Genomic DNA, 27194 nt, shown 5'->3' on the forward strand with positions numbered 1-27194 from the left:
GTAACACTATGTAAGCAATCCTGTAAAGGAAACGATACAACTTAACTGTGAAAGTCCAATATTATCTGTAATGTAAATTTGATTAACAAGTGAGAATAGTTCTTTTAACTTATATAATCAACAAAATTCTCCTCATCTATTTTGGAATTTAATGATTTGATTATATCTAAAGTTCTGCGTATTTTGCAATTTCTCAGAGATTTAATATTTCATGCCTTTTTGGACGTCTGGCCGATGTGGCGTTCGAATCCCGCACGAATACGTTGGTTCCTTTGGTTGCTGCATCCACACCATCTTTGTGAGCTAAGATGGGGCTTTTGGAGAGTATATTTCTATCTGCTGAGTCATCAGCAGCCATTGCCTTCCCCCTATCTGGTCCTAGCTTGGGTGGAGAGGGGGCTTGGGCAGTCTCTAGGGCATTGTCCTGCTTGATACAGCAACGTCACTGTCCCTTGCCTCCCCCATTCATGAGCGCCCTTTAAATTTTTATGCAGAGCTTTATATGCATTAGTTTTGAATAGAGTTTTAATTCAGTCAATTTATATCCAGCTTATATCAGACCAAAGAAATACCTACTATGCATTTGGGAAGATAAAATTGAATCTGGCTTCTTTCAGCATGTTCATTTGCTATTACATTAGTTTTTTGTATTTACTTATTGTGAAGTGTGTATCTATTTGTATAATGAATATATAAATGCATAATCTAAGATCTGACTTTTATTTACATAGTATAGTTTATGTCTTGAGGTTTTGATTATCTAATTTCACTTAATACTTTGTGAAATATCTTTGGTATGTAAATGTATGTTACTATTGCTCTTATAATTTTATTTCGTAGAATATTTTCACAAACTTACGAAATTTTACTTTGAACATCTGACATTTAAAAGGAAAAAGTTTAAAACTGTCGCCATAATAAAACTGCAAAAGGAGAATTAAGTTTTCAAATAGAGAAAAGATTTACACAAAAAAGAAAATTAAATTGCCAATTTCATCCTTGCAGTTGGTCGTTGACCAATCTCACTGGCACCACTGTTTGATATTTGTCCTGATTTTATCAAACCAATCAAATCCATCCTTTCAGCTACACCTTCCTGAAATGGACATTTTGATTGGGAACAGAAACAAAGATTCTCAAAAGTTAATAAATGTTACATGTTGAAGTCATTAATTAATGAAGACTAAATGATTTAAAAGTTGTCTGCTGTATGGGTGTAACAAGTGCAGAGCTAGAGATGTAAAATTTAAAGTTATGTCTACATAGAACGAAAGATGATGGAAAATTACAAGAATACAATACAACTGGTCGAGAGGTTGTAGTTGTTTGTTGCCTTTGTCAAAATCAAAGATTCTGTGAAGGGTTTGTATTCACCGCTGTCGTCTGTTTCTTAGCTTATTTATTTGTTTGTGAGCAACTTTACACACAAACTAATATACCGATATTGACCAAACTTAGTACTGAAGTTGGGTATGACCCAAGGATGAAACTGTAACATTTTGGAGAAGTATATTAAAGTACTATTACGCAGCAGTACTTTGAAAATAATCGCATTGTTAAGTAAATGGCAAATGTTTTGCCAAGTTTACTTTTGATTTGTGGACAACATTACACAAACACTATTTAACAAATTTCAAAGAACCCTGGTGGATATGTGGGATATTCCTCCAAGGACGAATCCACTAGATTTTGAAGTACATCGAATTACAAGTACGCATTAGAGTCGAGAGCAAAATATGACTGCTTGGTGTCATCATCATCATCATCATCATTCCTTATACGCCTTTTGACGCAAAGGGCCTCGGTTATATTTCGCCAGTCGTCTCTATCTTGGCCCTTTAATTCAATACTTCTCCATTCATCATCATCTACTTTGCGATTCATAGTCCTCAGCCATGTAGACCTGGGTCTTCCAACTTTTCTAGTCACTTGTGGAGCCCAGCTGAACGTTTGGTGAACTAATCTCTCTTGGGGAGTGCGAAGAGCATGCCCAAACATCTCCACCTACCCCCCATCATAATCTCATCCACATATGGCCCTCGAGTAATCTCTCTCATAGTTTCATAATCCTGTCTTTCCATTTAACTCCCAATATCCTTCTGAGGGCTTTGTTCTCAAATCTACTAAATCTATTGGAGATTGGTTTATTGTCATACCATGGCTCCTGTTCATAGAGTAACACCGATCTCACTAAACTGATAGTCTGATTTTTATATGTAATTTCAGGCGATTTGATTTCCATATTTTACTTAAACTAGCCATTATCTGATTAGCTTTTTTCAATCTTTCACTGAACTCCAATTCTAAACACCCTGTATTGGAGATCATAGTTCCTAAATACTTAAATTCTACCTAATTAATCCTTTCTATTTCCAATTATATTTCATCTTCCATTGCATATTCCGTTCTCATCATCTTTTTTCTATCTATCTTTAGCTCAACTTCGTGCTTGGTGTAGCGAAGGCATACAACTATTTCATATCATTTTGGTCTCGAAAACCAGATCACCGAAGGGAAAAAATCAGTTGAAAAAAGATATACAATACTGTTCTTTTATTACTTTATAGCTAGTCTCTATGAATGACATACTAGAAGACCTTGATTGTTTTAAATAGATAGAAATTACATAAATTTTGTTGATCTAATTCAGTTAAATTTTCATAGAGAACCATCACAATACGCTAATACTAAAACCCTACATTACTTAAGTAATATTATTTAGGTAATGTTTATGTCACAGTATTATCAATTCTCTCTCTCTCTCTCTCTCTCTCTCTCTCTCTCTCTCTCTCTCTCTCTCTCTCTCTCTCTCTCTCTCTCTCTCACAAACGTTTGAACTCTTTAAACCAAACTCTCCTCTCTAGCAAATGTTTGAGGTCTTTACTTAGTATCTGAAGTGTTTGTCAGTGTGTAGACCTATAAATAGCCAAACCCACAATCCTTAACTCACAAGGACGGAAAAGTTATGTCCACTATTAATGATTATCGAGCCGTGAGAGGGTGTCAAACTAGGGACCCGAAATAAACGGGTCTTCAACCTTGATAAAGGTAACATAATCATGTACCATTTCTATCTACATAACAACACCTTATGCCATCCTGTAACACTATTTCGTAAAACATTTAAATTTTATACATCATCTTGTACATCTTACCCATTTTTAAATTATACATTAACGCAAAGGAACTTCAAGTCTTGACTCTCGCCTTGCCATTTCAATATGCGCTGAGAACAAGACCTGGCTTTGTAACCCAGAGACAAATGTTGCATAGAGGCTGTAAGAGGTATAAACTTACAAGGGAACTATTAAAAGAAAGCTAATAAAATTCGTCAAACAATGAAATGTTTACACCGCACATAGGGAAAAAATTATTATTATTATTATTATTATTATTATTATTATTATTATTATTATTACTACTACTTAACCTACAACCCTAGTTGGAAATGCAAGATGCTATAAGCCCAAGGGCTCCAGCAGAGAAAATTAGCCCAGTGAGGAAAGGAAATACGGAAATAAATAAACGAAATAAGAACTAATGAACAATTAAAATAAAATATTTTAAAAACGTTAACAACATTAAAACAGATATTTCATATATAGAATATAAAAAGACTTATGTCAGCCTGTTCAACATGAAAACATTTGCTGCATGGTTGAACTTTTGAAATTCTACTGCTTCAACTACCCTATTAGGTAGATAATTCCACAACTTGGTCACAGCTGGAATAAAACTTCTTGAGTACTGTGTAGTATTGAGCCTCATGACGGAGAAGGCCTGGCTATTAGAATTAACTGCCTGCCTAGTATTACGAACAGGATGGAATTGTCCTGGAAGATCTGAATGTAAAGGATGATCAGAATTATAAAAAATCTTATGCAACACGCATAATGAACTAATTGAATGATGGTGCCAAAGATTAATAGCTAGATCAGGAATAAGAAATTTGATAGTCCATAAATTCCTGTCCAACAAATTAAGATGAGAATCAGCAGCTAAAGACCAGACAGTTGAACAATATTAGAAAGATAAAATGAAAGAATTAAAACACTTCTTCAGAATAGATTAGTCACCGAAAATCTTAAAAGACTTTCTCAATAAGCCAATTTTTTTTTGCAATTGAAGAAGACTCAGACCTAATGTGTTTCTCAAAAGTATTTTTGCTGTCAAAAATCACAACTAAATTTTTAAGTCATACAAAGTTAAAGAAACATTATCAATGCTGAGATCCGGACGTGTAGGAGCCACTGTCCTTGATCTACTTACAATCATACTTTAAGTTTTGTTAGGATTCAACTTCATATCCCGTAATTTGCACCATGCACTAACTTTAGCTAGATCTCTATTAAGGGATACAGCAACACCAGATATACATTAAGGAGATGGAACTGATGCAAAGAGAGTAGCATCATCTGAATATGCAACAAGCTTGGTTTCTAGGCCAAACCAGATGTCATGTGTATATAGTACGAAAAGGAGGGGTCAAGAACACTATCCTGAGGAACACCAGGTATCAAATTCCTATGCTCACTATGGTGCCCATCAACAACAACTCATAGCGATCTATTACTTAAAAATTCAATAATTATGCTAAGAAACGACCCACCCACCCCCAACAGTTAGTTTGAAAACAAAGCCTCAAAGGCAGCACTAAAATCCAGGCCAATCATACGAACTTCCTGACCACAATCAAGGGATTTCTGTACAACATTGTAGATTGCAAGGAAGACATCACATGCTCCAAGGTATTTACGAGGATAATAAATAGTTGATGTTGTAATCTGTACGATATTTTGCTATGCTTGAATTCAGTCTCTCTAAAAAGGAAATTTTTCGCTGATTTTATTATTTAGTTCGGACACCAACATCACCAAGCTAAACTTTCCTATTCGATAAGAAGCATTCATTGATAAGATGATAATCATATGGTCTTTCCAGTATATGTATGTATGTGTATGTGTGTATGTATATATATATATATATATATATATATATATATATATATATATATATATATATATATATATAAATATATATATATGTATGTATATGTATATGTATGTATATATATATATATATATATATATATATATATATATATATATATATATATATATATATATATATATATATATATATATATACACACACACACACACATTTATATAATAGGATTTTCCATGTGTGAAACACGACAAGTGCCAAAAATAAACTTAGTCATCTTCAGCATATATGAAAACAAGTTTCTAAATAAATCAAGAGGCGTTTTTAAATCAGAAAAAAAAATGCAATAAGCATCAAACCTGAAAAAGTTATCTCGATTTAAATAGCGTTCTTAAATCGGATGAGCATATCAATGACTACTGTATAAAGCCTGCCTGACACTTGCGCGCATTTTTGCCACGCACTGGCACGCATTAATGCGCGCCAGTGCGTGCCACTTTGTGGCACGCACTGGTGTTTTTCCCGCACTGTTCACGACCAGTTCACTCCAGTTCGCGCATCGTTCACGCGACGTTCACGCGATGGCATGAATTGGCACGCGTAGTTCACGAGAAGTTCACGACACGTTCACGCGAGTTCCCTCATCATTCGGCATCGTTTCCGCATCGTTCACGCCAGTTCACGCCAGTTCACGAATTGGCCACTCCATATAAAAACGGGGCTTCTCCAACCCGAGGACATTCTTGGATTGGCTTCGGAAGAGACAACAATGCTTTCTGTCAGACACACCATTGCATTGAGGAGAAGAAACGTATCTTTTTCGTTTGTATTTTTTGATGCCCTTTATTTTTGTTTCAATAAGAAAGCATTTGATTTACATATAAATAGCAGACATAAAATATGTACAAGTATTAAGAAAGCATTTTATTTTAACATTAAAAGCAGCAAACATGAAAAGTTTTTAGGCTGTTGATTTTAAGGTAATAGAGAAAAAAGTGTGTTGAAATAAGAAATCATTTTATTTTTACATTAAAACAGCAAACAGAAAAAATTTGTTTTGCCCTTCATTTTAAGGTAATAAAGAAGAATAAGTATGTTGATGAAATAAAACATCATTTTATTTTTACATTCAAACAGCAAACTTAAAAATTTCTTGGGTTTATTTTTCAGTTCATTTTTATTTAAAACAAAAGTTTTGGGTCTTGATTGGTAATAGAGGAAAATAAGTGTGTGCATGAAATAAGACATCATTTTATTTTTACATTCAAACAGCAAATATAAACAATTATTAGGTTTATATTTTTCTTTCCTTTTCATTATTTTTTTTGGTTTCCTTTTTGTTTCTCTTCATTATAAAGTTATAGAAATAGTTTGAAATAAGACATCATTTTATTTTACAATCAAACAGCAAATATAAAAATTTATTAGGTTTATTTTTCTTTCCTTTTCATTAATTTTTTTCGTTTCCTTTTTGTTTCTCTTCATTATAAAGTTATAAAAATAGTTTGAAATAAGATATAATTTTTTTTTTTCACATTAAAACAGCCAATATGAAAATTTATTAGGTTTATTTTTCTTCCCTTTTCATTAATTTTTTCGTTTCCTTTTTGTTTCTCTTCATTATAAAGTTATAGAAATAGTTTGAAATAAGATATAATTTTGTTTCACATTAAAACAGCAAATATAAAAATTTATTAGGTTTATTTTTCTTTCCTTTTCATTAATTTTTTCGTTTCCTTTTTGTTTCTCTTCATTATAAAGTTATAGAAATAGTTTGAAATAAGATATCATTTTTTTTTCACATTAAAACAGCAAATATAAAAATTTATTAGGTTTATTTTTCTTTCCTTTTCATTAATATTTTCGTTTCCTTTTTGTTTCTCTTCATTATAAAGTTCACGCCACTTCCCGCATCGTTCACTCCAGTTCACTCCAGTTCACGCCAGTTCCCGCACTGTTCACTCCAGTTCACTCCAGTTGGCCCATCGTTCACGACTATTTCACGGCCATTTAGTGCGTGCCAATGCGTGCCACAAACTTTAAACATTTCAAAGTTTTGGGCCCGCATGGCACGCATTGGTACGCTCTGGCACGCGAGTTCCCGCACTGTTCACGACATTTTCACGGCTCGTTCACGCGAGTTCGCGCATCAATGCGTGCCAGTGCGTGCCACGAATGCGTGCAAGTGTCAGGGGGGCTTAAGACGTACAAAGCCCGTGCCATCTCAGTACGTACCTTCATACATATAAAGGGTCGCGAGTCACGTTCGCTCACACTTCCTACCTGCCACTCGGGACAAGGTAAGGTTTCGTCATCATTCTCTTTCTTTTTCATCTGCGCTTCTCTATGGCGATTAAGCTGGTCTCGCCCTTGGGTCGAGACACACAAAAAAAATTGTAATGAACGCGACTCCTTACTGATAACTTTGAATTCAAGCAATTTTTGGCAGTTTATTATGAATCCCTTAATTTGAGCTTTCATATGAAGGTGAACAGTGCGGAAAATATTGTGATCCTTCAGAGCACCATATAAATTTAAAATTTAATCAAAGGTGTATATATATATATATATATATATATATATATATATATATATATATATATATATATATATATTATATATATATATATATATATATATATATACACACATACATATATACATACATACACACACACACATACATATATATATATATATATATATATATTTTTATTTAGGGGAGATTAATAGTCTTAGACAACAATGCGCAAAGCAGCACTGTACACCCAGAACAAACAAGTGGCTTTAATCAACAGATGAAGTAAGGGCTGGTCGGAAGCAAGAACCCGGAGGAGTCGCTTTTGATTCAACTTAATCAAGGATCAAAAGTTAATGAAAAGTTTAGCGATGAACTTTTGATCCAACATTATTAAAAAACATAATGGGAAAAAATAAGAAAATTGCAACGTACAGTCATTTTCATTACAGCAGTTCAAGGCAGTCCTCATACTCCTTATGTTTCTCATGACTGACAGATCAGTGGCTCAAACGACAAGACAAATTTGTGACAATGAGAGAGAGAGAGAGAGAGAGAGAGAGAGAGAGAGAGAGAGAGAGAGAGAGAGAGAGAGAGAGAGTTTACTTATACTCTTCAATTTGTGTAATTTCATCATATTAATTAGATGATTTTATGGAAAAGATTAATGTTGAATAAGTGCAACATTTATGGTTGATCATGAAAAAAAAAATTGTTTGGCTTTTATTAGAAACATTTGATTTACAAAAACTCCCCAACAATAAATATGACATTCATAGGCATTTACCCATATAATATCTAAGACTGAAGTATATAACCACACATCAACTAAATTTTAAATCCTTCAACAATATAAGAACCCATCAAACTTAAAACTGAAGAGCTGTCATTCAAAATAAATCGTAAAAGTTCGGGAGACAAAAACCATAGCTATATCTGGTCAAATAAATATCAACGATACATAAAATATACTTCAGAATAATTTCTATTATTGATAAAACTATCAGAAGTCTAACTTCCTTTTTATACTATTCACAAATAAATAATGGAAGTAAATTATATAGGCAATAAATATTTTATTAATAGCAAATATCAAAAACTGTATAATATGACTGAGATGACGAAAACTGTCTGAACAAAAATAATTAATAGCAATAACATTTCAAAATTAAGATGATTATCTTCACAAAATGCAACGACGATAATTGTCCCTCGTGTAATTAATCAAAGTTTTCTAAATCAAACATATCTCTAAAATCTCTGTATTCACTTATTACTTTACACCTGAATCTGCTTAAATCAAGGTGATCATATTTCTCTGATGATATACCTGTTTTAATTGCGGTTGCCTATTGGTAACGTACCTGCCTGGTGATCGCAAAACTGGGATTCGAGTCCAGTTCAAATTCGTTTGTTCCTTTAGTATCTGCAACCTCACTATCCTTGTGAGCTAAGGAATGGAGGTTTAGAGGAGTCTATATAGGTCTACCTGCTAAGTCATCAGCAGCCGTTGCCTGGCTCTCCCTGGTCTTAGCTTGGATGGAGAGGGATCATGGGCACTGATATTATATATGGTCAGTTTCTGGGGGCCTGCTTGTCACTATCCCTTTCAGCTATTCATGACAGGCATTTAAACCTTTAAGCCTTTAACGTGGAGGGACACAATTAACAGGATGATGCAGATCACATTTTGTGACACAACCTCAGAGAGGGTCTGAGTTGGATTCAACAAACACCTTTATCTGAGAAGAGTTTCTAAGAAGCCACCGGGCTATCCATATACTTCAGCCAAATGTTCGTCGTCAGTAGCAAATCAATACGAGAGCAAAAACGTTCGCACTCGCCGGTACGAGTGAAGATACGTTTTGATCGCATTTCTTAAGTTCCTTAAGACACATCAGTATACCTTTCCGTCAACAATACGTTAGTTTATAATTATCTAAGGCGAAGCCGTCCCTTTACCAAGTCTATAAAATTGTGTGGGAAATTTCTACGACGTAATCCCTACTCACTATGGTGATTGGTATATTAACTTACTTCTGAAGGTTCACATCGTGCATCAGGCACCATTCATTAAAGACGTATGAAACGTTTCCTCTCTATACGTTCTCTATAGGTAAGTTCTGGTATATAAAGGATCGCGAGCTTCGGTGGTTCAGACTTCCTACCTGCCACTCTCGTGATAAGATGGCACGCTCCACAATCTACAGGATACTTTCCCATGAGAGAGAAATGTTTGTGGGGTATATTTCTGTGCGTAACCCAGAAAACGGGTCATCAAGCAGGCTGATTATTTATATCAGCATCCTCGCCATTTTTTGTGTGTTTTCCTCCATTGTTGGCGGCTTGATTGGATATAACATAAAACCAATTTGTGAAAAGGCCCACAACGACACAAGTAAGGAAAAGACTCAGGAGCCCACAGTTCCTGGCGACGTCATCTCCACCACTGAAGAAAATGACAACAGGAAGAACTACAGTGATGCTGAACTATTCAGACGGCAATACTATGACCTGGGGAGAGTTGGCTGCCGCCCTAAGGAACACACGGTGAATGTTGTAGACTTGCTGTCTCCCGAAGACGCCCTTCGAGACAAACAGTTCTTTCCGAAGAAGGTCGTACTCAATCAATGTTCGCCATCAGAGAGCTATTGCGCCGGAAGGAAGCGCTGCTCTCCTGACAAAGTTACAACCAAGGAAATAATCATTTCATACAAAGATGGCAATGAACAAAAGTTCGTAAAAAGAAATTTCGAAGAACATTCTCGGTGTAAGTGCTTGCCACCCTGAAAGAGGGTGAATGATGTTGGTGAAGCTACTACGTTTCCATTGAGGATCATTATTAGTACAAATACGTAATTTTCATGTTTGCAGCCGTGACACACGTTTCACGAGATTTGTGTTATAACTGTAACCCTATGTAATCAATCAGGTAAAGGAAACGATATAATTTTCATGTCAAGACCGATATCAGTGTGACATTAATATGATTAACGAGTGAGAATAGCTTTTCAATTTTTTTTTATTGTATAATTTCATCCTCAGCTATCACGTACACAATGCTGTGAACATATCTAAGGTTGTGAACTATTTTTAAAATTTCACCAAGATGTGCTATCAACTGTGATGTGAATATGATTAACAAGTGAGAATACCTTTTCTATTTTTATTTATTCGACAATTTCATCCTCATCTATTTTGAAACACAATGATATGAACATATCTAAAGTTGTGTGTATTTTGAAATTTCTCCCAGATGTAATATTTCATGCCTTTTTATAAATTTTCTAGGTGAATAGCCTACCAGTATTAATGCAGAGATTCGTATACATTACTTTTTAGCTGAGTTTTAATTCAGTCAATTTATATTTATCGCGTAATTTATATCCAGAGATATTACGATATCAGACCAAAGAAATACTTAACGTGCCATTAGGAAGATAAAAATGAATAGGGCTTCTTCCAATATTTCAATTGTGTTTAACATTAGTTTTCGAAATATAATTATTGTTACTTGTGTATTTATTTTCTATATTGTATATAAATGGATTGACCTTTTTTTTCTTAGTTTAGCGTAGGCCTTAGGGATATGATTCTTCAATTTGAATTCATATTTTTTTTAAATGATTTTTGTTTACAAATGTATGTTGCTATTGCCACAACATGCCCAGCTGTGTTTAATACTTCAATGAAGAAAAGATATCGTAGATTTTTAATTTGGATTGCAAAGGAAATTCTATATCAAAATAAAGGCCCCTAAATGGAGGGATAGCAAGATGAAATTTAGAGAAAATATGAAAGAGCCGGAAATTTCTTATTTGTTTTTAGGCAGAACTTCATGTGCATTAGTTTATAGTTGAGTCAATTTATATGTATTGCATAATCTATATTAAGATATTTTACGATATCGGACAAAAGAAGCACTGGATAAAAATGAATATGGCTCTTTCAGTAATTCAATTGTGTATAACATTAGTTTTAGAAATATTATTATTGTTAAGTATTTAATTTTTATATCAAATAAAAATGGATAATCCGAGATATGACATTTATTTACCCATTATATCGTGTCTTGTGGTTCTGATTCTCCAATTTTACTGTATACTTTTTCGCAATGTTTTGGTGTGTAAGTGTATATTGTTATTGCTCTTATGATTTTATTTTTCTTTGGTATTTTCACTGAGTGACGAATTTTTACTTTAAATATCTGACATTTCATGATTTTCAGACTTATTTCAGCAAAAATTCAAACTGATACTATAATAAAACCATTAAAGGAGAATAGAAAATTGAAATGGAAAAAAGATACAAACTAAAGGAAAATTGAGTATGAAGCTTCCATCATTGCAATAGGTCGATTAATGTGATAAGAAGGCAAAGGATGTTCAGAGTTATAAACAAATCTTATGCAACAAGTATATACAACTGACCGAACGAGAGTGCCAGAGACTAATAAATATATTAGAAATAAAAAATCAATTGACCGGAAGCTCTTGTCGAACAAATTAAGATGAAATTCAGCAGCTGAAGAAGACAGGAGAACAATACTCAAAAGAATTAAAGCGCTTCTTCCAAATAGATTGACAACCGAAAATCTTGAAATACTTTCTCAATATGCAAATATTTTGTGATATTGAAGAACAAAAAGACCAAATGTGTTTCTTAAAGGTAATTTTGCTACCAAATATCACACCTAAAAATTTCTAAAGTCATATAGAGGTAAAGAAATGCAGTCAATAGTGAGATCCGGAGGTTGAGCCACTGACTTCCACCTAATTACAATCATACTTCCCAATAACCCTTATGTATTAGCGAGACACAAATTACTATTCAGTATAAAGTATTTTATGATATGATAATCATACGGTCAATACAGTATTTTTATCTTTATCTTACAGACACACAATCACAACGTTTATATATATATATATATATATATATATATATATATATATATATATATATATATATATATCACAAGCACACGTGATTTCAATCAATGTAAATATCACCCACGAATGGCATTTAATACCGAATTCTAACTTGGGAATATGCATCCACTTGGAATTCATTTTATGGTAACAGCTTCTGGCCGGGTGGAGATTCGAACCCCCACCTGTTCAGCTGGAAACCATGCCTGCAGGGACCATACCGACTGAGCTATCAAGAGAGATAATAGTTTATGACAAATCTCCGTACATATTCCTGTCGAATTTAGGAATCTGTTCATACACTCGAAATAAACCCATCTCCACCATGATAGCTGAATCGTAAGTTTGCAACACGTGGTTATTATAAATGAATATATATCACAAGCACACGTGATTTCAATCAATGTAAATATCACCCACGAATGGCATTTAATACCGAATTCTATCTTGGGAATATACATCCACTTGGAATTCCAAGTGGATGTATTTTCAAATGAATAAATACTTGGTTTCTCTCTGTCCCTCAGTTAGGGAAGGAGTAGTCATACCCTGGTACCCTTGTAAGTGGAGTTGTAATTAAGGAAGGGGACGAGGGTGGGAAGGGTTGAATCTGTGTGCTTGCATATCTATCTATAAATTCAGCAGTCATTATGATGGGTTGCGTACACTGGTAATATTATTACAAAAGATAAAGCAGGTTGAAAGTTCTCAAAACCTACCGGTAATCTTACGTTTAATGAGTTTCAACTGGCCTCAATTAGCCCTTTCTGTTTCACACACTTTAGTTTCTTTGCAATTAAATTGAATAAAAAAAAGCAATAATTCCTGCATTTGCATATTCATCAAGTTCTGAAACACTAGAGAGGATAACACCAAGATAATCTACAGCAATATTAACAGCAAAGTTACCATGCGGGAGAATATCGATTGTGTCTGGCCCTGTTAGTTCTGCCTCGCCAAGGTTACGAACACAGACATGTACTTACGAGAGAGAGAGAGAGAGAGAGAGAGAGAGAGAGAGAGAGAGAGAGAGAGAGAGAGAGAGAGAGAGAGAGAGAGAGAGAGAGAGAGAGAGAGAGAGAGAGAGAGAGAGAGAGAGAGAGAGAGAGAGAGAGAGAAATTCATGGAAAAGCTGATGCAAAATTTAGACGATTTTACAAGTGCTCAGAGTTGCAAGTTTATTTATCTCAATGAAATTCTCTCTCTCGGATTTTTCTTTCAAACGTAAGGCAGAAATTCTGGTTGTATCATACGCTGTTGTGAGAGATAATCTTGATACGTATCGCGCACCTGCGTCTTATTACATAAGAATAAATGTCTGCTCCAATAAAGACTGAGGCTGATATTAGAGGGCAATTAAAGAAGGAAATATTTTTATTATAAGAATAAAGAGAAAGTTTCTAACACAGAGGGAACCACAATTCATTCAGGGTAATATAATCTAAAATCCTAATGAAAAGTAATGAAATTTTAAATTGAACATTCACATAACGACTATTGATATACACTACATTTCTCGGCTTTCATACAGCAGTTAGAGAACGATTTTGTTTATGAAAATATGATGTTTGCATTTAAACGATATTAGCAGCTGTGACAATGTCAAATATTTCAAAAACATAACCTCAATGTTGAAGTGAAACTGCTTTTACTGTAGCACTATATCTTATTTTATACTTTGAAAATAGGATGAGGTTCATATTCTAACACTGAGTCAGTGATAAAGAACTGAAGATTATAAAGTTTTTTTTTCAGTACTTTTGAGACTGGTAGAAGTATTCTGATAAACATGGAAAGTGTTTCTCTACTTTTACATCTACTTATTATATTGATATACACAATTAACAGAGTCAGAATGTGGAGGTACGTTGCTCTAGATTATACTATGCTTTTTTTTTCTTAACAGGATAACAATTGACTAGCGGGATCAGTTATAAACGGCATAATAATTCCTCAAAAACAAAACTAACATAGGACTGTAATTACGTATATACATACCGTTCATGCTATAATCTTAAAAACTCCTGCACAGGATAAGAGTCAAAGATTTTCAGCGAATATAAAAGTTTTCTTATGAAGAGTAAAAAAATTTATTGATATCATAAAATGGTTTTATTAATTGTACACGTATTATTAACTTATGATCTACTTGCAATAATTTCTAGATAATGCACACAAAAAGTTTCTTTTCACATCTACATACTACTTTAAAAACCATGATCAGCTATCGAAATAAAGAGGTTCGTTGCTGTGGTTTGATCCAATCGATCTTTTTAACATCGCCTAATAAAAGAATAAAGTTTGTTCAGGAATAGAATCAAAGTATCTCACTAGGCAAAACAAGAACGACAATTATGTTAGTTCGGTCATTACGAAAGACTGATTCATTGAAAGTTTTCATGCTACAAGTGTCAACCTGAAATGAAGGCGATGGAATTTTCCAAGAAAAAGAAGGGAATTCGAGGTGGGTGTTGGTAAGTTCCTGGACGAGTGGGCTGATGTGCTAACGAAACGTTTTGTGCGAACGACTGTTTGATTGCTTCATAGAGTTAAGGAATGCACCCCCCCCCCCTTGTACTCTACAGTAAAGTCTTTAAGGCTGGACAGCAAGACGGAAGAACGCAAGTGGAAACAGGTAAAGTACTCCACTAAATAGTGGGTGGACCTACGGTGGGAAAGTGTATATGTACGACTGAATGTTAAAAAACATATCAACTTCAATGAAAATACTACACTCATATAGGAACCCAGCAAACTTTTATTGACACTATTCCTAATAAAAGAGCGGCATCAAATCAATCAAATAACCTGACAATTTTGAGAAATGGCTAAGCCTGAAATTTCCTATTTGTGTCTCAAGGAAAACTTTTAATGTGTTCCGAGTCTGATTGTCCCATGGCTTAATTTCATACAAAAACATAAAATATCAATTATATAAAATATTGTTTAGTATTCATACTCCTCCTTGTCCTTACCAATGTAAATTTTCCATTTCATGATTGTTGGTATCGGTTGCATAGGAATAAAAGTTTTCTAGCACGTATTTCTGCATACCAGAAGTTTTCTTAGTAAGTGGAGGGTGAACACAGAGATAGAGTTTTCTAATAGGAATTTCATTCGTCAAAGACAGGTTCTTCGAGGTGAAAAGTTTTTAATGGTTCATTTTTACGTACCAAATATGTTTTCTTATAGGTAAAGGTTGTGCGCAGAGATTAGTTTTCTAGATTCTGGAACGAATTCCTTATATATTAACTTGCACTTGAATCAAATTAGTAATTAGTGAGTGACTTACTGGGACTGATGATTCATTCAAACCTTGATGGAATTTACTGACGTCATCAATAGGATGTTTTTCATGGGCAATATATTTTCAATAAATCAAATCATAATTTTGACAAGGAAAATTATTAGTAAAATGTTCCCTACAATATAAATTGTACAACTAATCTACTCTTTCAATTGCAAAATTTTCCCTCATTAACAAAGCATGAAAACTCTCATTGAAGCTTCAATGAGGATTTTGCACAGATAAACAGCATCATATTGCATTGGTAATGAACTTAGCATATGTGAAAATCTATTTCATCATTAAAGAAGTGGCGTTTTGTAAGCAAAAAAAAAAATTGCAATAAGTAACAAAGCTGAAAACGATAGTTTGATTTAAATACACTTGTTACATCGGATGACCTAATGAATAATTATATTGTAATGATGTTCCCAAGGAAAAAGAAAGTAGTGTTGTAACACACGGTCGAAAAAAAGTAACATCGTACACCTTGTTGTTGTTGACTATAGCCTAGCCCTTTTGGCCAGACACGGGCTTTTGCAATCTTGCAGCCCGTAGTAGTATCGTACACCTGGCAGCTTCCATTATATATACGTAGTGTCACTAAACGTTTCTCTCAATGTACGTACTGTCGAGTATATAAAGAGTCGCGGCCCTGCGGGCCACGTTCGCTCACTCACTTCTTACATGACGGCTGCGCTCGTAACAAGATGAAGCTCTCCACAACATCCGAGAAACTTTCTCATATCAGAGAAATGTTTGTCGAGGATAATTTTGTGCGCAATCCAGAAAACATGACCTCAAACAGGCTGATAAATTATATCATAATAATTTCTGTTGTTTATTCTTTCATTGTTGGCGGCTTGATTGGATATAACATCCAATCAGTTTGTGAAAACTCCCAAAACGACACACGTCATCTAAAGAGTCCGGTGCCCACAGTTCCTGGCGATGTCATCTCCACCACTGAAGAAAATGACCACTGGAAGAACTACAGTGATGCTGAAGTACTCAGACGGCAACACTATGACCTGGGAAGAGTTGGCTGCCGCCCTAAGGAATACGTGGAGAATATGGCGGACTTGCTGTCTCCGGAAGACCCCCTTCGAGACCAACAGTTCTTTCCGAAGAAGGTCGTCCTCAATCGATGTTCGCCATCAGAGAGCTATTGTGCCAGAGGGAAGTGTTCTCCTGTCGAAAAAACGCTCAAGGAAATAATCATTTCGTTCAACAATGGAACTAAACAAGAGTTTGTAAAAAGAAATATCTATGAAGACTCTCGGTGTATGTGCTTGCAACCATGAAAAAGAGAATGGAGTTCGTAAGATGTTACTAAATTTCTATTGAGGATACTTATTAGTTCAAAAGGTATTGTTCAAGTTAGCAGCTGTGACACATAACCGTTTCATGAAAAAAAATTATAACTAACACTACGTAATCAATCCTGTAAAGGAAACGATATAACTTTATTGTGAGAGTCCAATATCAACTGTAATGTGAACATGATTAAGAAATGTGAATAGTTTTTATATTTTATTTAATAAACAAATTTATCCTCGTCTATTTTGGAATATAATATGAACATATCTAAAGTTCAGCGTATTTTGAATTTTTCTGAGATTTAATATTTCATGCGTTTTTAGATGTCTGGCAGATGTGGTGACGCACATGACTGGTGATCGCCAGACTGGATTTCGAGTCCCACTCAAATTCGTTAGTTCCTTTCGTCGCTGCATCCTCCCCATCCTTGTGAGCTAAGAATGGGGGGTTTGGGGAAGCCTATAGGTCTCATGCAAATATCATTGCACAGCTTTAAATGCATTAGTTTAGAGTCGAGTTTCAATTCAGTCAATTTATATTAAGAGATAATACGATATCACACCAAAGAAATATTGGATGTGCCTTAGGGAAGATAAAAACGAATCTGGCTTCTTTCAGCATGCTCATTGTGTATGACATTAGTTTTCGATATTTACTTATTGTTAAGTGTGTATTTATTTGTGTAATAAATATATAAATGCATAATCTAAGATTTGACTTTTATTTACCGAGTATAGTGTAAGTCTTGCGGATTTGATTATCTAATTTCACTTCATATTTTGTGAAAATGTCCTTGGTATGTAAATGTATGTTGCTATTGATCTTATTATTTCGTTTTCATTAATATTTTCACAAACTTACGAATTTTTAATTTAAACTTCTGATATATAAAAGAAAAAACTTTAAAACAGTCATTATAATAGAACTACAAAAGAAGAATTAAAATTTCAAACAGAGAAAAGATTTACACACTAAAGAAAATTAAATTTGCCGATTTCATCCTGTTGGTCGATGATTAATCTCACTGGCACCAGTGTCTGACATTTGCCCTGATTTTATCAAACCAATTCATCCCATCCTTTCAGCTCCACCTTCCTGATGTGGACATCTTGACTGACAACAGAAACAGATTTTCATAAGGAAAGTTAACAACAAATGTTATGATGTTAAAGTCATTAATTAATGAATAGTGAATGATTTAAAAGTTGTCTGCTGTATGGGTGATACAAGTGAAGATCTAGAGATGTCACCTTTAAAGTTATGTCTACATAGAAAGAAAGATGATGGAAAATTCCAAGAATAGAATACATCTGGTCCCAAGTTGTAGTTGTTTGTTGCCTTTGCCAAAATCAAAGATTTTATGAAGGATACGTATTCACCACTGTCGTCTGTTTCTTAGTTTATTTATTTGTTTGTGAGCAACTTTACACACAAACTAATATACCAATTTTGATCAAACTTGGTAGTCAAGTTGGGTATGACCCACAGATGAAACTGTAACATTTTGAGTAAGTACAATAAGTAAAAGTACGAAGCAGTACTTTGAAAATAATCGCAATGTTAGGTAAATGGCAAATGTTTTGCCAAGTTTACTTTTTATTTGTGAACAACATTACACAAACACTACAAAACCAATTTCAAAGAAACTTGGTGGATATGTGAGGCAGTCCTCAAGGACAAATCGCTAGATTTTGAAGAAAATACATGGAAGTACAAGTATGTAGTGGAATCAAGCGCAAAATAAGATTGCTTGGTGTAGCGAAGGCTTGCTACTAGTTTGTATCATGTTGGTCTGGAACTCCAGATCACAAAAGAGAAGATGAGAACTTTCTTACTATTAGAATCAGACTAAAATGGCTGTCCATCTTGGTGCGGTTTACAATGTCGGTCAATATTGAATAAGTGCCCGGATTCGAAGTAAGAGCTGGCAATCAGAAACGAAAACAAAAGAGGAGGTTACGTGAAAAGTGTGAGTAAATCAAAACAAAATACCGAACGAGTATGATAATTCAAGGCCATGAAAATTACAGTATACTTGAAAGTGTAAAGAAAATCAAGATTGAATTATCGACAAAACTATTGTAAAATAAAATTCCATAATGGGAGAAACTAGTCTTTTTTGATTACCCAAAGCAGAGAGGCCTGAATTCAACATCAATCTTAAAATTATATTTGAAATAATTTGTTGAATGAATGCATAAGTTTCAGTCAATTCTCTAAAATCGAAACAAAATATTGGGTCAATCATGGCCCGAATAAATGGAAAAAAATATAATGAATTGCTTATAAAACGTAAAGTATTTGCAAAGAAGAGTAATTTCAATATCAACAGGTATTTGTTGCTTAATACACAAATAATGAAAAATTTATGAGGAAATTAAGCTAGAAATATCCAATATATTGGCATAAATTATTTACCACTCCAAAAAGGCTTCATGAGTATGGGAGACAAATGCAAGTCATTGTCTTGTCACACAAAGAACAAACCAATGAGCATATCTGATAAACATATGATCACCGTCCAAGCATCCAAGCTGGGAGCAGAGAAGACCTGCCAATAGCAGATGACGGTTCAGTGTGTGGACCTATAAATAGCCAAACAGACGATCCTTAACTCACAAGGATGGTAAGGTTATGCCCACTAACAATTATAATCGAGCCGTGAGAGGGTGTCAAACTAGCGACCCAAAATAAACGGGTCTTCAACCTTGATAAGGCTACCATAACCATGTACTTAGTGACACATAAAAAGGATTAGGAAAGGACTGAAGTGATATAAAATGAAGGGGGAAATATAACAACACCCCACCCCCCTTTCAATATAAGTTTCCATACGTACGATTACCCGACTGGTTTAGTAGGTAGTAGGTTGGCCAGGGCACCAACCACCCGTTGACAAACTACCACAAGAGTTATGGTATCTTCTGACTGGCCAGACAGTACTACATTACATCCTTCTCTCTGGTTACGGTTCATTTCCCTATGCATACACATACACCGAATATTCTGGCCTATTCTTTACATATTCTCCTCTGTCCACATACATATAACAACACTTAGATTACCAAACAATTCTTCTACACCCAAAGGGTTACTGTACTGTAATTGTTCAATGGCCACTTTCCTCTTGGTAAGGATAGCAAAAACTCTTTAGCTATGGTAAGCAGCTTTTCTAGGAGAAGGACACTCCAAAATTGAACCATTTTTCTCTAGTCTTGGGTAGTGCCACAGCCTCTGTACCATGGTCTTCCACTGTCTTGGGTTACAGTTCTCTTTCTTGAGGGTACACTCGGGTATACTATTCAATCTAATTGCTCTTCCTCTTGTTTCTTTAAAGTATATGTAGTTTATATAGGAGATATTTATTTTAATGATGTTACTATTCTTAAAATATTTCATTTTTCACTTTTTCCTTTCCCCGCTGGGCTATTTTCCCTGTTGGAGCCCCTGGGCTTATATCCTCCTGCTTTTCCAACTAGGGTTGTAGCTTAGCAAGTGCTACTAATAATAATAAGGGAAACTTCGATGTAACAGTACAGCGTCGTCAGTAAAGTAAACTTGAAGGGTAAACTCATTTAAAGCAAGCATTTGATATGTGAGAACTCGATATAATATGGCAATGACAATAAATAACATACCAGAAATGACGAACAATTACAAGTAGTCATAAAGTGAAGGATCGAATGAATATTATTTAATGGGAAAACATGAAAATGTAATAATAGAAGAAACGAATGTAAACTTGAGTAAATGAGAAGTATACCTATGGGCATTGCATCAACGAATACATGCAAACGGTATTATTAGTAGTGTCAAGTCTTGTAGTCTACCTAAATGTCGTGAGTAAAAAGACGTATGAACACGTGGGTATTGCAACAACGAAAACATACAAACGCTATTGGAAGGGTCAAAGACTTGAATGTCGTGGGTAACAATGAGGTGGTCTTATAAGAAAAAGAGTACGCCCATTAATCTAAATAAAGGGGGCGGAGTTTAAGAGCAGAAGTTCTAAAACTGCTAACACGAATGTACATACGAACGAACGAGAGCGAATGCAACCGCTTCGTAGAATGTTAACAAACAAATGAAAAATATACCAGTAGTATAGGATATTGATAATTTGTGCAGTTTTCCATGGATTTATTATAATCAAAGAAAATAATGTAAAGAGAAATGTGTTTTCTCCCCCCAAAACTTCAGGGTCTCACTGAGCGTCCACATTATCGGCGGATATATATATATATATATATATATATATATATATATATATATATATATATATATATATATATATATATATATATATATATATATATACGCCGATAATGGGATTTCACTAAGTATTTATTTGTAGTGAAAATAAGTGTCATTTTCGAAGAAAGGAGAATTTTATTGGAAGAAAAAACTAGTTTTTAGTAACAAGTTTTCCCTGTACCTAACTATAATAAAGCCCAAAAAATTAACCACCTTGTCAATCCTATCATTTTTTAAATAATATATTAACACAAAAGAATTTCAAGTCTTGAATCTCACTTTAACACTTCAATATGCACTCAGAACACAACATCTGGGTTTGCAACCCAGAGATTCATTGATTGATTGATTTGAGGTTTACTGGCAAAATGATATCCAAGGATATTGACGCCAATGTCGTTTAGAGTAAATAAAAAATAAATAAAAGAATATTCAATTAAAACCATAAATGCAAAGGTGTCATTTTAAAAGTTAAATATCTTTCAGAAGACCTGCTTCGGAAATAGAGCTAAAAATGCCAATAGCATGGTAGGACGTAACATGTCCAAGAATCATGGCAAGGATGAACCTCCCATTCTCACCTCAAGCCTCAAACAGATATCTATTTCTTTCTGTGCAATAAGTGGGACATTCAGTCAACAAATGCCTCAATGTCAAGGGTATCAAACAGTCTCCGCAATATGGTTGGTGTTGGCTACCCAGCAGAAACTCATGTGTCATCCGAGTGTGACCAGTACGGAAACGACAAAGAGTAGCCTCCCACTTTCGGGGCATCCCTCTATACATCCAAGGAGATATAACATTACTTATTTATCTCATCTTATTATCAAGTGAACCATCCCAATGCCGTTGTCAATTACTATTAATGAAATTCTTAATTGTTGGTAAAAAATCATTAATGGCAATGGGATACCTTCTTGGTAGTAACTCAATTGCAGCATTCTTGGCTAGTGAATCTGCCTTCTCATTTCCAGACACACCTACGGGTGATGGAACCCAACAAAATCGAACTGTTATACCTTTCATACCAATAATTAAAAGCAACTCTAGCGGTTAGTATGCCGTTTAGTTCGGCCGTAAATATGGGCAACCCAGAGACAAATGTTGCATACAGACTGTATGAGGTATCAGCTTTTATAAGGGAACTATTAACAGAACGTTAAGAAGAGTCGTCAAAAGGATGATATGTCTACACCTTCTCACATAAAGAACAAAGATAATAAATAGTTAATGCTGTAGCCTGTATGATATATTGCAATGCTTGAATTCAATCTATCTAAAAAGAAGTATTCCTAGATAAGATAAAACGGACTTCCCTGTATGTATGCATGTATATATGAAAATATATATATATATATATATATATATATATATATATATATATATATATATATATATATATATATATGTTATAATATTTATATATATACTTTATATACATATATCTATATATACACACACACACACACACACATATATATATATATATATATATATATATGTTATAATATTTATATATATACTTTATATACATATATCTATATATACACACACACACACACACACACATATATATATATATATATATATATATATATATATATATATATATATATATGCACACATATATAATAGTATTTTCCATGTATGAAAGACAACATAGTGTGTAAAAAATAACTTGGCTAATCAAGTTTCTAAATAAGTCATATAAGGCGTTTTTTAAAGCAGAAAAAAATGCAATAATCATTAAAGCTAAAAAAGATATCTCGATTAAAATAGAGTTCTTAAATCAGATGAGCAGATGAATGAGTATTTTATAATGATGTTCCGAAGCCAAGAGAATCGGGTGCTGTTACGCAACACATGCTTAAGAAAGAATAACATCGTACATATGGCAGCGTACATTAGGCGTACGTACCATAGGTAGGATATCTATGGTACGTACCCTCAGTGAACTAGAACGTATTCTCAATGTACGTACCAATCTTGTGCCATCTTTGTACATACCCTCAAGTATATAAAGGGGTCGGGAGTCACGTTGACCCACACTTCCTACCTGCCACTCGTAACAAGATGACACGCTTCACAGCCTCCAAGATACTTACTCATAAGAAAGAAATGTTAGTGTATGATATTTCTGCGCTTAATCCAGAAAACGTGTCTTCACAGATGCTGATTATTTATATCATCATCATCATTTCTTGTGTGTTTTGCTCCATTTTTGGCGGCTTGATTGGATACAACATCAAATCAATTTTGGGAAAGTCCCACAACGACACAAGTAAGGAAAAGAGTCAGGAGGCGACAGTTCCTGGCCGGAAGAATGAATGAATGATTTAAAGTTTTCAGGCATCCTGACATCTAAGGTCATTGACGCCGGTAACATTTAATTTATGTATACAAAAATAAAAAATGAAATAAAATAAAAAAATTAAAGAGTATTCTATTAAAATCATAAAAATTGAATGTCATAAAAGTTAAATATTTTTCAGAAGACCTGCTTCTGAAAGAAATCTAAAAATGCCACTTGCATGTTAGGATACATCATTTCCAAGAATCTTGGCAAGGATGAACCTGCCACCCTCACCTCGAGCCTCAAACAAATATCTATTCCGCAAGTTGTTATAATTGGGGCATTCGGTCAACAAATGCCTTACTGTTAGAGGTACTAAACAGTTGTCACAATACGGTTGGTGTTGGCCCTTCAGCAGAAACTCATGTGTCAACCGAGTGTGACCAATACGGAGACGACAAAGAGACGTCTCCCATTTTCGGGGCATCATATTATACCTCCAAGGAGATATGTCATTTGTTACTTCCCTCATTTTATTGCCATCTTGACTATCCCATTGCTGTTGCCATTTATTGCAAACCAATTTCTTGATGTCAGGTAAGAAATCATTACAGGGAATGGGATACCTTGGCAGCAACTCGGATGCAGCCTCCTCAGCCAGTGAATCTGCCTTCTCATTCCCGGACACACCTACTTGTGCTGGAACCCAACAAAATTGAACTGTTATACCTCTCCGTCCAATAAGGAAGAGCCATTCTAAAATCTTTAAAACTAGAGGGTTATTAGAATTAAAAACTTCCATAGCTTGAAGGACACTCCTTGCATCACTAAAAATTGTAAAATTACCCTCCTTCTCCAACGCTATTTTCTCAATAGCGGTTAATATGCCATACAGTTCGGCAGTAAATATGGAAGCGGTCAGAGGAAGTGCACCTCTACAATTAAAACCATTACTATGTACTCCAAATCCAACGCCAGCATCAGATTTGGAGCCATCAGTATAGATAAAAGTTGATCCTCTATGTTCTTTAACATGTTCATTAAAAAGAGACCTGGCTTCTAGGTCTGACATATTCTTCTTATCTCCAATAAAATATTTACAAAAAGATATCTCTGGTAACTTCCATGGAGGCGTTGATGATACCTTGAATGGAAGTACCTTATTTCTAATTATATCCAGACTATTTAATAATCGTTTCACCCGAAAGCCATAAGGTTGAGGAGATTTTGGGTGCAACTCAAAGTATGATGCGTGTCTTACAAGGCTTGCAGTCTGAAAGGCTAGAGAGTTAGGGAGTCTTTGCAATCTAAACCAATACCGAAGAATGGAAGACATTCGGTAAAGGTCTAGAGGTAACTCTCCAGCATCAACAAGGAGACTTGGGATAGGCGAGGTTTTAAAAGCTCCAGTAGACAATCTAATACCTGCATGATGTATCGAGTCTAATATTTTTAACTGGCTTGGGGTGGCTAAAGAATATACCTCACAACCATAACTAATTTTGGAAAAAATCAAGGCCTTGTATAATTTTAAAATAGTATTGCGGTCTGCCCCCCATGATGTATGGGACAATACTTTTAAGATATTCAGAGCTTCAACACATTTAGCTTTTAGCGCTTTTAGGTGAGAAACCCATGTAAGTCTACAGTCAAATATCAAACCTAAAAATTTGGTTTCCGATACACATGGTATCCGTTGACCTTTAATGTATATATCCGGGTCTGGATGTACTCCCCGGATACGACAAAAATGGACAATGGTAGTTTTACTTGTCGAGAACTTAAATCCATTCATGTCAGCCCACTGGATAATTTTATCAATAGAGAGTTGGATTTTTCTCTCAACCATTGCCATTCTAGTGCCAGCAAATGATATTGAGAGATCATCCACAAATAATGTTGAGAGAACATCCTGGGGAATGGCTGAGGATATCCCATTAATTGCTAGTGCAAAAAGGGTTGCACTCAGCACACTACCCTGAGGAACTCCTTCTTCCTGGCACTTACTCTCTGATAGAGTTTCCCCCACTCTCACTTGAAAAACTCTACGTGAAAGAAATGCCTGAATAAATAGTGGCAGCTCTCCTCTCAATCCCAATTCATGAATGGTTTTAAGAATACCATATCTCCATGTGGTATCATATGCCTTTTCAAGGTCAAAATATACTGTAACATGGTGCTGTTTGGAAGCAAAGGCTTCACAAATAGAAGACTCAAGTCGTATCAACACATCAGTCGTTGAGTGCATTTTTCGGAATCCACATTGAATCGGTGATAAAATACCTTTCTTTTCAAGGTACCATATCAGCCTTGCATTGACCATCTTCTCCATGATTTTACATAAACAAGATGTCAATGCAATAGGACGATAGTTTGCTGCTAAAAACTTGTCTTTACCGGGTTTTAAAAAGGCTAAAATAATGGCTAGTTCCCAAACACTTGGGTAACTATGATCATGCCATATTCTATTAATAATGCTTAAAATAAATAGCTTTGTATTAAAATGTACATGTTTAATCATTGCATATGGAATTCCATCGGGTCCAGGGGCTGTATCATTGCAATGAGCAAGTGCGGAATCAAATTCTCTTTCAGTGAAAGGAGAATTATACGACTCTTCCCTTCTTGTTGCAAAATTTAAAATTTTCTTTTCTTCAGTGCTCCTATACTGGTGACCAGGGGCTCCTTCACACTTGCTGGATACATTTGAAAAATGATTAGCCAGGGCATTGCTAACTTCATTTGCTTCAGTTACATACTGGCCATTCACCTTCAACACTGGTGGTGGGTTGGGGGTGAATTTGCCAGCTATCTTTTTTACTTTCCTCCACACAGAAGATGGTGGTGTTCTACTGTTAATGGAGGAAACAAAAGACATCCATGACTGGCACCTTGCTTCTTTCATGGCACGACGGAACTGTGCTCTACATTTCTTGTACATAGTTAAATTCTCATCAGTTCTGCGTCTACGCAATCGTGTTAGAGATTTTCTTGTGGCTCTATGGAGTGCAGTTAGTTCTGAAGACCACCACGGGACTGGTCGTCGTTTGAATAACCCTGTTGTTTTGGGAATTGAATTGACTCCTGCTGTATGAAGAGTTCCATTCAGTAGGTCTATGGCATCATCAACACTTTCAAACTGTTCTGCTCTCCCTTCGATTTCACTTAGCTCGGAAAATTTAACTAGTATGCCAATCATCTAATGTCCTCCAATCAAAATCAAGAAGGCAGTTAGAGCTTGCAATTGAAAGGTCAATGCATGACAAAGTACCTGTCTGAACATGAAAGTGTGTGGGCTCTCCTGTATTAAGGAGTCCCACATCCTCATTCTCCACAATTGATGAGATAATATTGTCCCTTGTGTTGGCCAGAACATCACCCCATAAAGGATGTCTACCATTCATATCTCCCAGTAAGAGAAAAGGTTGAGGGAGTTGTTGAAGGACCTCTGCTAAATCATCATATAAAATATTATCATTTGGAGGTAAGTACAGAGGGCATATTGTATATTTTCTCCCTATATCAATTTGTAAAACAACTTCCTGCAGGTTTGCACGTATAGACATGGGTATTTGGGGAACATCTCGACGAATGTACATGAGACTTCCGCCATGGCTCCCTGCTTGTTGATTATATGGTGTTCTA

Source organism: Palaemon carinicauda, chromosome 4, assembly GCF_036898095.1.
Source record: "Palaemon carinicauda isolate YSFRI2023 chromosome 4, ASM3689809v2, whole genome shotgun sequence".
Lineage (NCBI taxonomy): Eukaryota > Metazoa > Arthropoda > Malacostraca > Decapoda > Palaemonidae > Palaemon > Palaemon carinicauda.